Genomic DNA, 7,071 nt, shown 5'->3' on the forward strand with positions numbered 1-7,071 from the left:
CTAGGATCCGGCATTCCGTTCTGTGTCTGCCAAGCGCTCCAGCGTGAGAACCAGTCCTCTAGCGTGAATGATGCCTCGTTTCAGGGCTCCCTGGCCCTCTTGCTCCCTGCGTAGGTGGGTCTGCTCTCTTTCCCCAGCTCTTCGATGATGGCCAGCAGCTCAGCATATTTGCTTTGGGGCACCTGGCTGTTCCCAGTTCCCCGGGTGTAGCCAAGGGATGGCGGCCCGTGGCCACTCAGCAGGTGGCGGTACTGTGGGGATGTCGCCATGCCAGTAGGAGGGTGGACACTTCCAGCCGCGTCGAGGGCGGCGGCGGGCAAGTGCGCGTTCAAGTTCGGTTTGTAACACATCACCGCCCGCGGCGGGGCGCGGGGCGAGGCGGCGAGGGGGCGCGGGAGCTGCGGGGCGAGGCGGCGAGGGGGCGAGGGGGCGCGGGGCGCACGGCGAGGGGGCGCGCGGCGAGGGGGCGAGGGGGCGAGGGGGCGAGGGGGCGCGGGGCGAGGCGGCGAGGCGGCGAGGGGGCGCGGGGCGAGGCGGCGAGGGGGCCCGGGGCGAGGGGGCGCGGGGCGAGGCGGCGAGGGGGCCCGGGGCGAGGGGGCGCGGGGCGAGGCGGCGAGGGGGCCCGGGGCGAGGGGGCCCGGGGCGAGGGGGCGCGGGGCGAGGGGGCGCGGGGCGAGGCGGCGAGGGGGCGCGGGGCGAGGCGGCGAGGGGGCGCGGGGCGAGGGGGCGAGGGGGCGCGGGGCGAGGCGGCGAGGGGGCGCGGGGCGAGGCGGCGAGGGGGCGCGGGGCGAGGGGGCGAGGGGGCGCGGGGCGAGGCGGCGAGGGGGCGCGGGAGCTGCGGGGCGAGGCGGCGAGGCGGCGAGGGGGCGCGGGGCGCACGGCGAGGGGGCGAGGGGGCGCGGGGCGAGGCGGCGAGGGGGCCCGGGGCGAGGGGGCGCGGGGCGAGGCGGCGAGGGGGCGCGGGGCGAGGCGGCGAGGGGGCGCGGGGCGAGGGGGCGCGGGGCGAGGCGGCGAGGGGGCGTGGGGCGAGGCGGCGAGGGGGCGCGGGGCGAGGCGGCGAGGGCTCCTTTTTGTTGTCGGGCTCCGCACACTTTCTGTTGTCGGTGTCTCAGGCCGTGCCGCCAAATACTGCTGTCCCTCCGGCTGCGCCCGCCGCAGTATATCACCCATACATCGGGCGCGCGGGCACAGGGGCCTGAGCATAGCTTTTTGATTAATGATTTCAAATTCCTGGGGGCTTGGCTCTGAGGGCAGCCCTTGTTTCAACCTGCCCCAGACAAAGGCAGTGACAGAAGAGACTTAAAAACGTTGTATATCCTCAGGGCTGTGGGGAATAGCTAGTTGAAGGGTTGCGTTTGCTGGGCAGATCAAGGTCAGCTGGTCAGGTCCCTGCAGCCCTGCTTCCTATTGCCCTCTGCCAGCAGCTCAGGCATCTTCTCACTGACCGCAGTGCTCATGTGCTCAGAAAACGTTTTCACAGCTACAGCAAGGGCACAAGTCTTATTATTCAGCAGGATTTGGAATTCCTGGAGAATTGCCTTTGTGAATAGCTGGAATTAATCTCTTAAATTCTGTCTCTGAGATTTCCATTTTGTTGCCTTTCAGAGGAACATCAAGAAACCACGAACAACTTCAGAGATGAAGAGTTTGACTGCCATTTCCTTGATGAAGGTTTTACTGCCAAGGACATTCTGGACCAAAAGAAAATGAAGTTTCTTCTGATGCTACGGATGCTTTCTTTGTTGTGGACCTTGGAGACATTCTAAAGAAACATCTGAGATGGTTAAAAGCTCTTTCTCATGTTACCCTCTTCTTTGCAGTCAAATGTAATGACAGTTGAGCCATAGTGAAAACTCTGGGCCATGGTGTCAGGATTTGACTGTGCTAGCAAGACTGAAATCCAGTTGGTGCAGAGTCTTGGGGTGCCACCAGAGAGGATAATCTATACAAATCCTTGTAAACAAGTTTCTCAAATTAAGCATGCCTCCAACAATGGAGTTGAGATGACAATTTTTGACAGCAAAGTCAAGTTGATGAAAGTGGCCAGGGCACATCCAAAGGCAATTTGCAGTTTGTCACTGATGACTCCAAAGCAGCCTGTTGCCTCAGTGTTAAATTTGGAGTCACACTCAAAACAAGCAGGCTTCTTTTGGAACAGGCAAAAGAGCTCGATATCAATGTCATCAGTGTCACCTTCCATGTGGGAAGTGACTGTACTGATCCTGAAACCTTCATGCAGGCCATCTCTGATGCCTGCTGTGTCTTTGACTTGGTGGTGAGGTTGGTTTCAGCACGTATTCCTTGACATTGGTGGTGGCTTTACTGGATCTGATGAGATGAAGCTTAAATTTTAAGAGATCACCAGTGTCATCAATCTAGCATTAGCCAAATATTTTCCATCAGATTCTGGAGTGAAAATCATAGCTAGGCCAGGCCAATATTATGTTGCATCAACTTTCACACTTGCAGTGAACATCATTGCCAAAATAATTATATTAAAGGGACAGGCAGGCTCTGATGAAGAAGATGAATTGAGTGAAATTTTTTGTTACCTGAAAGACAGTATATATAGGTTATTTAATTGCATCTTTATGATCATATGCAGGTAACCCTTCTGCAAAAGAGACCCAAAACAGATGAGAAGTATTATTCATCTAGCATATGGGGAATGATGTGTGATGGCCTGCCAGAAATGCACAAGAGTGATTGGATGTTGTTTGAGAACACAGGTGCTTAAGCTGTTACTGAAGCTTCCTCTTTCAATGGATTCCAGAAGCCACTATCTTCTACATGATGTTAGGGTCCACATGGCAAGTCATGCAGCAAATCAAGAACCTTGAGTTTCCACCGAAAGCAGAGGAGGAAGATGCCAGTGCTCTGCTGGTGTCCTGTGCTTGGGGAAGTGGGATGAAATGCCACCCAGCCACTTGGGCACGGGCTAGTATTAATGAGTAACTGTCATTTTTGTAGCTGTTAACGGTAGTTAGCTTGAATGGAGAGATTTGGGGAGACCATTTAACTTAATTACTCCGAGTTTTAAAATGTCCTTGTAAGAGTAGGGTTGGCACAGGTGCACTGATATGAAGGACTAGGAGATGAGGGTTACACTTATCTGTGTTCCTATGGAAACTACTTAATTATGTGTTATATATAGAGATTTTTATTCATTTTCAGACATTCTTCTAAAGGATGCCCCTCAGCTGCTGAGCAAGCATTTGTAGCTTGTATTTAAAAGCAAAGTGGGCAAAAACCTATTTGTTGTAACCTATTTTAAAAATTAAAGTATCTTGAAATTAAAAAAAAAAACCAAGGTCAGGACTGTGAGGAGCCAGGGAAGAAGCTCCTGTCACACTTCCTGACCCCCTTCCCAGGGTACTTTGAAGCCAGTTTGCACCTATTTTGTGGGTCCCTGACCCTGTCTCATCTTGGAAAGACTGAGTTGGGAAACTCATCTCCTGCATGTCCCCTCTCCCCAAAATTTGCCCTCCAGGTAAAAGCAGCTTGAGACAAGGAAAGGAGTGTAGGAATCACAGAGGCAGACAGTCTGAGGCAAAGCTTGCCTGCTTTCAAAATGGAAGAGAATGCCAATGTCCATAGCAGCATTATTCATGAATGCCAAAAATTGGAAACAACCCAGGTATCCATCAACTGATGAATGGATAAACAAATTGTGGTGTATACACATGATGAAATATTAAGCAGCAGTAGGAAGAAATGAATTTGTGAAGTATATGACAACATGGAAGAACCTGGAAGATATTATATTGAGCCAGACACAAAAGGACAAATACTGGATGATTGTGCTATTATGAACTAAATATATTGTGTAAACTCATGGAGTTAATAATTAGAATATAGGTCACCAGAAAAATAGGAGGGTAGAGAATGGAAAGCTGAGGGTTAATCTGTGCAGAATTGATAAAAAAGTTTGTTTGTAAATCTTTGGAAATGAATAGAATTGGTGAAAGCATAACATGGTGTTTGTAACTTGCAGAGCTATTGTATGGGTGTGACAGTGGTTGAAAGGGAAAGACTAAGGTCATGTATATTACTAGAAGGGAAGCTAAAAACTAACATGGGACTGTATAAGATAGTAAAACCTTGTGTAAAACATAAATATGGGTGATATTGCATATATAAGACAGTTTTTACAAAAATATAAATACAAATATATTGGGAAGCAGATTTGGCTCAACTGATAGTGCATCCACCTACCACATGGGAGGTCCAGGGTTCAAACCCAGGGCCTCCTGACCTGTGTGATGAGCTGGCCCACCCGCAGTGCTGATGCGTGCAGGAGTGCCATGCAGGAGTATCCCCCGCATAGAGGAGCCCCACACACAAGGAGTGCACCCCATAAGGAGAGCCACCCCATGCAAGAAGAGCACAGACCACCCAGAAGTGGTGCTGCACACACAGGAGAGCTGATGCAGCAAGATGACACAAAAAGAGACACAGATTCCTGGTGCCACTGATAAGAATCCAAGCAGAAACAGAAGAAAACACGCAGCGAATGGACACAGAAAGCAGACAATGGGGGAGGGGAAAGGAGGGAGTAATAAAAAAAATAAATCTTTAAAAAAAATACAAATACACTGGAGAGAAGGATAAAGAGTAGCAGCTATGTATGGCAGGAGAATAGAGAGATTGAGAGGTGATGAGTTTGGTTTGTTTATTATTATTGGAATAATGAAAATGCTGTAAGAATGATTATGTGATTACACTGAATACCACTGATTGTACTCTTTGGATGGATTTATGCTTTTTTAATATGTATCAATAAAATTGATGCGTTAAAAAAATGCAGGACAGGGAGATCTGTCTCCTGGGAAAGAGAGGTGGCTTTCAAACTCCTGTAAACAGGGGAACTCCAAAATAAGTAACAAGCCAAAGGCCAGGAGAAGACACACACCCAGAAAGAGTAATGAGGACAGAATACACTGCATTTGCCTTAGGAAGACTTTTCTGATAGGAGGGATAAAGCTTAAGAAAATCTGTCTTATCACCAACTGATTACAAAATCAAGAAACAGACATCTCAGGAAATAGATTCCAGAGTTAACATTTTAAAATATTAAAATATACAGTGTAGAGTGGGCATAGCTCATGGATTGAGTACCTGTTTCCCATGTGAGGTCCCAGATTCAATCCCTGGTACCTCTTTTTAAAAAATTGCATGGTATGCAGTGAAGGAGTACAAGGCAAACCAAAATGAGGAAGTGGTAGCCCATCAAAAGGAAGAGAATAAAAATCCAGAACGCACCAATGAAGACGACCAGAAAATGGAGATACTGAACAAAGACTTACAAAAAAAAAAAAAAAAAAAAAAAAAAGATCTTGGGAAGCAGACTTGGCCCAGTGGATAGGGCATCTGTCTTACCACATGGGAGGTCCGGGGTTCAAACCTTGGGCCTCCTTGACCCATGTAGAGCTGGCCCACGCGCAGTGCTGATGCATGCAAGGAGTGCTGTGCCACACAGGGGTGTCCCCCGCATAGGGGAGCCACACACACAAGGGGTGCACCCCGTTAGGAGAGACGCCCAGTGTGAAAGAAAGTTCAGCCTGCCCAGGAATGGCACTGCACACACGGAGAGCTGATGCAGCAAGATGCAACAAAAAGAGACACAGATTCCTGTGCTGCTGACAACAGCAGAAGCGGACAAAAAAAAGAACACGCAGTAAATGGACACAGAGAATGGACAACTAGGGCAGTGGGGGAAGGGGAGAGAAATAAATAAAATAAATCTTAAAAAAATAAAAAAATAAAAAAAGATCTTGAAAATATTCAAGGAGATGAAGGAAAATACAGAGAAAGAACTAAAAGATATCACAGAAATAGTGATTGAGCAATATGAGAATCTTAGTAAGAGAAGTTTTAAAAAGGAACCAAACAAAACTATGGAATTGAAAACCACAATAACTGAAATGAAAAATTCTGAGAAGGGTTTCAAAAGTAGACTGGAACAACCAGTAAGATGGTGGCAGAGTAAGGAGCTCCTAGAATCAGCTTATGCTCCAGGGCAGTTAGTAATCACCCAGAGCTTTTTAAAGAACCTATCTGGGGGCTCCAGGAGACCAGAAGAGCATCCTGCAACATCCTTGGAAGAATGGAAGGAAGAGACTCCTTGTAGCAGTTTGGCATTGTTTATGAATTCCAAAAACAGATATTAGATTGTATTTGTAAACTGGTCTGTTCCTCTGGGCATATTAGATTGTAGTAAACCTAGAGGTTTCACTTTTACTTGATTACATTATGATTAGGACATTGAGTCCCCACCCCTTCACAGAGAAAACTACACAGCAGAGGAGAGGATTGGAGTTTTGATTCTGAAGCTCTGGGAAGTAAACACACAGGAGAAGAACACAGAAGAATAGAGATGGCTCCAAAGACATGGCAGAGGCCCGAGGAAGAGAGAGAGCCTGATAGTCTACAGCTGACCTTGTGGAGAGACGAGAGCAGCTGAGCCTGGAGAGAAATGAGCTCCGGGAGACAAGGCTTATCCCAGTCTACAGCTGATATTGGAAGAAACTGGAACCATGGAGCCTTAAGAGGAAGAGGAAGCCTGAACCCTTGCAGATGTTGGGAGTCATCTTTCTCTAACACTTGGCAACAGACTTGGTGAGGGAAGTAACTTGCACCTTATGGCCTGATAACTGTAAGCTTCTACCCCAAATAAATACCCTTTATAAAAGTTAACAGAGTTCTGGTACTTTGCATCAGCATTCCTTTTGACTGCCCATCTGCAGAGAAGATTTGTAAGTAGAGCATGCCATGATGCAGAGGCTGAAGCTCACCCTTCACTAGTGGCACAAGCTGCCTCAGGAGCTATTCTGTGGCTGGGCTTGGAAGCTCCATTTCTCCAAAACAGGGGAGAAAGAGACAGTTGGTCACTGACTTCAGCTACTGATTAGTAAATTCGGCTGGCTAAAATATAACCCTAAGAACAGATAAAGTTTGAACCTGTCCAAGTCAGAAAGAGGCTGCTACTTACCATTTTGCCTCTGCCCCTCACGTGAAGGGAATCTGGGCTGATTGAAAATCACTGTGATGGTAGGGACTGGCTTCTTTCCA

The 7,071-nt window shown here is 48.5% G+C and overlaps 1 pseudogene; it reads right to left on the reverse strand.

Moving 5' to 3' along the window:
* LOC101428253 (cyclin-dependent kinase 2-associated protein 1 pseudogene) lies at positions 1 to 350 on the reverse strand (annotated as a pseudogene).
* Between the last annotated feature and the right edge of the window lie 6,721 nt (positions 351 to 7,071).

This window comes from Dasypus novemcinctus, chromosome 3 (genome assembly GCF_030445035.2).
Source record: "Dasypus novemcinctus isolate mDasNov1 chromosome 3, mDasNov1.1.hap2, whole genome shotgun sequence".
Lineage (NCBI taxonomy): Eukaryota > Metazoa > Chordata > Mammalia > Cingulata > Dasypodidae > Dasypus > Dasypus novemcinctus.